The 8738-nt window shown below is 33.3% G+C and overlaps 1 pseudogene; it reads right to left on the bottom strand.

Moving 5' to 3' along the window:
* Positions 1–3165: 3165 nt before the first annotated feature.
* On the bottom strand, positions 3166–8347 carry LOC145941400 (uncharacterized; annotated as a pseudogene).
* Between the last annotated feature and the right edge of the window lie 391 nt (positions 8348–8738).

Raw genomic sequence — 8738 nt, 5'->3', positions numbered from 1 at the left:
TATCGTTATTTTCTTTTATAATTATTGATTTGTTTTTCTTACTAATATAATAAATATCTAATATAATAAATAATAAATATCTATAAATAATTAATTTTTCTTAATTGTTTCTTTATTTTAACAATACTCTCAAAAAACCTTATATTACATGTTATATTCATTAATAATATCTCCAATTATTAGTAAATTTATTTGTAAATTTTATTGTCATAGAGCATTTTATTGTTTAATTTTATTATGTATTTTTTCTTCTAGGTAAGACGGACAACTGGTACAGAATTATGGATGCATCAACTACAAACAGATGGATTTAATATTTGATTGGATTTAATATTTGTATTTATCAAATTAAAAATTGTAAATATTAAAAATTATCATTAATTACTAAAAAAAATCTAAATTACTAAAAAGAAATCAATTTTGTAATATGTATATTTATTTATATTTTCTTGATATTATACACTTTTATAAATTGTACACAAATAAATACACTTCCTATATTTATTCGATCAGTGTACAGGTAAATAAATAAATAAATAAATTTTCTAATTTATTTTATAATTATAAATAAACATTCCTATTATATACATATATATTAATATCATTGTACCAGAATAACCGCGTATTTATCTATGCTTATATAATATGAGCCTTGACATTTTTTACTTTTTAAGGATTCAATAAATGCAAATAAAACATATATGTAAAAAATACTACAATATTTTCCAAATATTAAAAGAAATTCTAAATATACAAATTAATAAGTAATTAAACAAATATATATATATATACATATGTAAATATAACTGGAACCTGAAATCTAAAAGAGGTTAAATATCCCGCTCATTACCAAAATGTTACCTGAAAATGGCGACTTCCGGTGAATCCACTCCACTCTTACTAGATTCTCTCTCACTTATTTCGCACATGCGCACTCCATTTTGGCCAACACTAATTTCAAAGGCGCCGACAGAGAGTTGCGCTACTGTATATACTGTGGCATAACCTTATTTCTCAAACGATGCGCACGAAGTTTGACATACTTTGAAGTTTGAAACTCCGGACATTTTAACTTTTTTTAAATGGTAGAGTAATGTTGAGAAAAATAAAAAACAAATCAAATTTATACATATTGTATATATATATATATATATTTATAAATATTATCATATATTTAATATTATCGTATATTATCATATATTTAAAAACAGTTTTTAAATTATCTTATAAATAACAATAAAATTATTTTATTTTTTGGTGTCAGTGAAATAATTGATAATATTTTGTATAGAACGAGCTTGTAATTTTTCCATTTCTTTGGTTTCTATTTTTTGCTTCAATAGAGCACGAATACCAGAAACACTATCTTTTTTATAAACGTTCATCAACATTTCCATAGTACGAGGGTGGTTTAAAAAGTCCGTGCAAAAATGAAAACTACTTAATTTTTCGGGATAAACTTTTTTTATTTTTCAACGTAATCTCCTTTTAGGCTTATACACTTCGTCCAACGCTGCTCCAATTTGTTGATCCCTTCCAAATAATAAGATTGGTCCAACTCTGCAAAATAGGCATTCGTTTCCGCAATCACCTCCTCGTTTGAATAAAATCTCTTTCCCCCCAGCCATTTCTTCATATTGGGAAACAAGTAGTAGTCCGAGGGAGCCAAATCTGGAGAATAGGGGGGATGCGGAACGAGTTGGAACCTTAATTCCATCAATTTTGCGGCTACAACTACAGATGAGTGAGCTGGTGCGTTGTCGTGATGGAAAAGGACTTTTTTGTGGGCCAATCGTGGACGTTTTTCTTGCAGCTCGGTTTTCAAACGGTCCAATAACGATGAATAATATGCACCTGTAATAGTTTTACCCTTTTCCAAATAGTCGATGAGGATTATTCCTTGCGAATCCCAAAAGACAGTCGCCATAACTTTCCCGGCCGAAAGAACGGTCTTCGCCTTCTTTGGTGCAGACTCCCCGCTGGCAACCCATTGTTTGGACTGTTCTTTGTCTCAGGCGTGTAGTGATGTATCCATGTTTCGTCCACAGTGACGAAACAATGCTTAAAGTCCTGTGGATTCCGCTGAAACAGCTGCAAACCGTCCTTGGAACACCTCACACGATTTCGTTTTTGGTCAACTGTGAGCAATCGCGGCACCCATCTTGTGAATAGTTTTTTCATGCCCAAATGTTGATGCAAAATATTATGTACCCGTTCACTCGAGATGCCCACAGCACTAGCAATCTCGCGCACCTTCACTCTTCTATCATCCATCATCATATCATGGATTTTATCAATGATTTCTGGAGTAGTGACCTCAATAGGGCGTCAGAACGTTCAGCGTCACTTGTGCTCATATGGCCACTCCGAAAATTTTGAAACCACTTATAAACTGTTCTAATCGAAGGTGCAGATTCACCATAATGTTTATCAAGCTTCTCCTTAGTCTTCTGAGGCGATTTGCCTTTCATAAAGTAATGTTTTATCAACACACGAAATTCTCTTTCATCCATTTTTTGGAAATCACTCGACTTTCTCGATTCAAACAAACGCCAAACACAGAGAAATAGACCGATCTGGCTGAAACTTGGTGTGTGTTCTTCCAAGAGATGCTACTAACTAAAAATAACCCCGATACGCACCAGTGGTGCCATCTCTCTGACTTTGCACGGACTTTTCAAACCACCCTCGTAAGTCCACTTTTTGCAAGTTTTTTGCGAACAGCTCTTCCTACGTATTTTGTCATTGGTGTTAATGTTTGCAAAAGTTCTTGAGTCTTAGCAAGAGCTGTCCACTGTTCAATTTTTGTGGTAAAAGATATTGCATTTTCTAGAATCATACTTTTTGTAATTTTCAATTTACAAAGGATTTTTAGCAGTATTTCACAATCATTAATAGCATTGTGAGCTCCAGTACTTGGTATTGAGAGCGAAGCTGCAAGACTAGTTATGGTACACGATCCTTTGCCCTTTCGTCCGGTGAATTTTCGTATAATTGATAAAGTATCCGCAAAACTTGAAATGACCTCTGCAAATTCTGCTGTTAAAGAATATTTTTGCATTGCTCGGGATAATCTAGGACCATCGAATGCTAGATTATGAGTAGCTATGCATAATTTCTTCTCCAAAGATTTTAGCCATAAAAGTAGTTCTCCTAGGGCGACTCTCAATGGTACTGAGGATACTTTTTTCCATGATACATAAGATCGCCATAGTTACTATTCAATCCATTGATGGCAGTTGTAGTGGCCACAATCTCACTTACGGGATGTACATATATGGAAAAATTATTATCCTGGCACTTTGCAGCAATTTGCAGAATTTCTTCACTGAAACCATTGATTTCTAAGTCCAGTAAGACGATATGAATTGTGTCATTATTGTCATCATTTTCCTGTATTTTCCACTCAATGTTCGAATTATAATCAATTGCTGACTCTGACAAAAGAGTACAACTGGTAGCGTATGTAATACCTTCCGAATTTTCTCTTTGATTTCGTAAAACCGATCTGAGCTTTTTTAGTTCCATTCTACGTTTTTTTGAATTTTGTACTTCTCATCACCTCCCTCCGTTTCCAAGCAATTTTCTGAACTCTGGATACAAAACGTGAATGATGCTTTTCCGGGGATAAACTTACTTTTTTCAAAATTTCTTGGGTGTAACCTTGTCTAAGATTTTTTTGACTTACAGTGCAAGCGAATCTGTAATCTGATGATGCAGTCTGACTCAAACAAAGTCTTTTAGGATGTTTGCTAGACATTGAAGCATTGAGAGACTCATTGACATTAGAAGAAAAACCTCCGGCAAACTTTTCTGCATTTGCAGCTAGTTTGTCAAAAATAAGACGAAGAGCTTCGAATAGGTGTGGATTCTGGAAGCCACCTGGAATAATTCAATGATCATAATGTTCCTTATCTGTTACATATCCGCACCAATTATCACACAGATCATGATTATTAAAAGCGTGATACGGTATGCAACGAATTGCTTCAGCCATTTTTTTGATGTTTCCTTTATTTTGAGTTAATGCATAGGTAAAACAACGGTGAAGATATACAATTGCGTTTGTAGTCATTTCTTTTTTAGAGATGTCTTAATATTGTACAACTCCTTTTTCACAGCTGATGATGTGTGGTTAACGTCTGACTGTTTAATTATTGGATGAGAGCTGACAGCACGACACGCTGCAATTGTAGAACTATCATCGTCGCCAACCAAGACTCCAACTTCAATATTTTTTTATTTCAAAATAGAGCTATTAACAATCAACTTTTTGCCAACATCAGCTTCCATGCTTCGAGCTGAACCCCAAAAGTTTTTTCTGCAAGCATGACCAGGAGGATGCTCACTTCTATCACATTTTTTACATTTTCTGTTACGAGTGGAGTAATCCAGAATCAGCCCACTCATTTTCCCAATGATAGCTCCAAATCCATTTAAACTATCATAACTTCTTCCTGATCCTTTCGTAGTCCAACCCATATCATACGATACTATGACTCGAACAACATCATCAAAATTGACTAATGATGATGATTGCTGATTAGGATTAACGTTTTCGTCATTTGTTGGAGAACTAGGAATTTGTTGATTTATCATAAAGTTAGAACCACATTCTTCCGGCCTGGAAGAGTGAAATATGCCATTAAAAAATCAAGTGGATAAGTAATCATTATTTTGTATCATTGGGAAAATAGAAAATAATTATACAATAATTTTATTTTAATATTAAAAGATTTTTTTATTCATGTAAGTTTTCATATTTTTTACATTATTAAGCTTTCTATGAGTTGGAATAATATAAAAAGAAAATTATAAGATCTTATATATGAAATTATAAAATTATGCAAAAAATATATTGAAATAAAATATTTGAATATTTTTCGACTATTGTAAAAATAAATTAATGCTACTTATATATACGATTAATTTGAAATAGTTGAAACATGATTTTAAAAAAATATTAATTAATTATAAAATATCATACAAAAAATATCTTGAAATATGAATATTTTTCGATTATCGTTAAAAATTTATTAATAAATTCATTGTGTAAAAATATAAATAAGAAATTATGTAATATGAAAAAAATTAATAATAAAAATGTACAATTGTGTGTTCAAAAATTGTGTTGTTTCAAAAAACTAATATAAATAATCTTGGAACTGTTTAGAACCAGTGATAGCGTAAAAATTAGAGCTAATTGAATCATGGAAAAATGTTTACAATTGTGCTTGGATTTCTTCTGCGTGTTCTATTGTAAGTGATCTTTCCAAGTCTGCCGCTTTGTTGCAACTTTCTTTTGCCACTTCTTCTGCAGCTTCTCCTATTTCTTCTTCATATCTTTTGAATGTCTTAAAATACTGGCAAATCAATGCATGCACATAGCTTACAGAGTCCGGACCATCCCATACCACTGTGAGTGACACCTGAATAATAAATACCAATTTAGTTCTAACGTTAATTTCATCTGATAAACCATGCTAAAACAGATTGAAACACTTACCTAAAGCCATTTTTGAATTCACATTAAATCGTGCTCTTCTTTCATCTTTAGTATTGTATTGTTTGTCCGTATACACACACACACACACAATATTCAGTAAGAGACATTTGTGGCATCGCACAGTCAATTTCGAGCCAAATCCCTCTCATATTTCTTTCTCAATAAAATCCAGAGAAAGACATTCTTTACAAGAACAACACCAAAGGCCTTTGGCAAGAGTTAAAATATTAATAATACGTCTTCCAGTAACGAGATTTTCACATTGAGCCTCATCATTAACCTCAGTCGTTTTTGACTGACAATGAGACGTTTTTTAGACGTTTGTAATTTGATGCTTGTGTTTTTTTTTGATAAAATACTTTTTCACTAACTATTTTTCCTTTCCAACGATATTTTCCATTTTTATATTCCGACATAATGAAAAATAGTAATTATTTTTTTTTACACGAATCGACGTATCTGACAGCCGACACCTGACTTCCGACAGTTCTGACACGGAAAGAATTGCTGCCAACTTCCAATAAATGAAAAATTTTTGCGGCGTTGTCACATTTTACATCGTATTTTAATTAATTATTTTTAATGTTTCCATCATTAATAAAAATATTTCACCACACTTTATGCTATAAAAATGAATTTTATTATTGAAAAAACAGTTGAAAATATTTTATTCGCTTTTTATGCTAAATTAATATTCCATAATTTTATTTTTTTTAGGTTGAATTTAGGGTACAATCATTTCCAAAACTTTTAAGATGAAAAATGTTTCTTTGGGAAATATATACAAATTTATACATTTTCTTGGAAATTAAGATCTATTTATATTAAAGAATACTTTGAAGTATGATTTTGTGATTTTTAAAAAATTTTTGATCAATTAGAATTCGTATTCTGCCCAACATTAATTTTTTGATATTTTGGATTAACTTTTGAGACAGACGGTCCGTCCAATACATCCTTAAATAAAGACATCACTATTATTATCACAGACTTTATTAAAAAAATATATATAAATCTATATTGAAATATAATATATTTTATAAATATAAAATAAACATAATGTAACGTTTTAAAAAATAATAAACATTATATTAATAATATTATTGTAATAATAATATATACTTTAAAAATAGTAATTTTTGTATTACTATGCCCCGGACGAATGTGTCGTGTAATTGTATCGTACGACATTTCCCGAAATAATATAATTTTATGGTTAAATATAATTTAATAATTAATTTAATTAATTTATATTTATGATTTTCAAGAAAATCTAAATCGCAAATATGAAAATCAAAATTAATAAAAATATTATAAAGGTACATTACGAAAAACGCAACTAATCATTTTTTGATATGCATTTTTTTATTGCAATTCATTCCTTATTCTATAGAGATTAAATTTCTCCACAAGACTTTCTCCACAAATGTAGCTATTGTGTATGTATCAGTTCTTGGGATACGTAAACAATGTGAAGTTTTTCTTTTAATAAAATCTAAATGCGCTTTATCGCACTTATACACAATATAAAACAGGTTTCACAATTTTTCTAAAATGCGCTTTTCTACGCGACCAGCAATATACAAAGTGGCATGATGTAAACTTGAATCGATTAGCTTTAGTGGCAAATCAATATCTACATTTTTAAGATCTAATTGTTGGTCTGCTTCAATGTCATTATTGTTAATATTCGTCGATATTCGTTTCGCCGATGAAACAGTTAAAATATTTGTGCTATCGACCGGTACACAGTTTGCTTGTGCAGAAGATGTTACTTCGTTGTGATGTAATAATCTTTTATATGACAACGTAATCTGTTGTTATAGCCCTCAATAGCTATAACTACTTAAATTACATCCGCTTGACAATGCGCTGGCTACGAAAAAACCGCATACGCAGCGAGTCACGCGCGAAATCTAAAAATTGCAAAAATGCAAGCGAAGCGAAGGAGACTTCGAATTTCCTTTGCTTGCACCCGGGACTTTGACCAAGAGGGCCTGTTATCAGGCACCCCCTCCGATCAAAAGACTCCAAAATCAAGCTATAAAACCGAACAATAGACGCGCTCGAGGCAGTCGCAAATTAAGAACCGAATTAAGTGTAACGCCGTCGCTAAGATTATAACATACGCGACACGCCGAGCGTTCTAAACTATACGAACGTCACGGAACGACCGTAATCCTAAACCATTTAAGGATACGACGCGAGTGCGAGTACTCTAACTGAGATAAGAGTTAAATAAAAGTGTAAACAGTTAAATAAAATCAAGTATATTTCTACGAAGATCTACAGTTTATTTATAAAATATAAGATCCCGGACCGGACAACCCTGACATCCAGAGATCCTAATCTCAATTTCGACGCGACCCCTGTGCCTTACCTGAGGCACACAACAATATTGGTGGCAGCGGTGGGATCGCGCCGAAGGACCGCCAGGATCAACCGGAACCTGAAGACTTGAAATAATACAACAGTATTAGAAATCAGGCACGTCGAAAATAATCGACGGAACATAAACAACACAGAAGGCAGCATACTAAGCCCTGCAACATATATACAACGTGTAGAAGCAGGCACATCAGATAATAAAAGAGCTGACGGACCAAGAGAATCATACCGTACGTACACCACGGTACGTCTCACACACACGGACAACGTCAAGCAGAAGTAGAGTAGGCCGCCGTCCAAGGACCAACGCGACCTACGACACACCGAGAAGAGCGCAGCGCAACCGAGCAACGACCTGCCGTATCAACTTATAACGCCGGGTCGCCAGCCATATCAACGTCGACGAGCAATGACCTGCAGCGTCAGCAGTCGAGCAGCACAGCGCACGATCATGCTAGCCGTAATACTGTAAGTCCGAAAATAATTACTGTAAAAATTTTGCGTGAATGTCGGAAGAGAACAAAACACCCCTGAAACCGATAGCGAACAAATCTTGGCTACACAGCGACTCAGCCAAGCGAGCGATTCAAGCGTTACCGTTAACTGTAGAAAGACTCGAGCGAGTTCGAAGAAAATTAGAGAACGAATATTCAAGCGAAAGCGAAGTCGAATTACCCGCGAACGTCATCGTTAAACGCGAGTTCCCCTTCGATAGCTTTTGACGAAAGCATACTAAAAGCGCGAATTGACGGTAATAACGAAAATAAAGAGGAAATTAAAATACGTGTGAGCAGAACCCCTAGCAACGCGTCGCAGAAAAGCGGATGGTCAACTACGTACGATA

This window comes from Prenolepis imparis, unplaced genomic scaffold (assembly GCF_030444845.1).
Source record: "Prenolepis imparis isolate NDT839.2.m4 unplaced genomic scaffold, iyPreImpa1.0 SCAF_10, whole genome shotgun sequence".
NCBI classification, from domain to species: Eukaryota; Metazoa; Arthropoda; class Insecta; order Hymenoptera; family Formicidae; genus Prenolepis; species Prenolepis imparis.
This window is presented reverse-complemented; position numbering and strand designations above follow the sequence as displayed.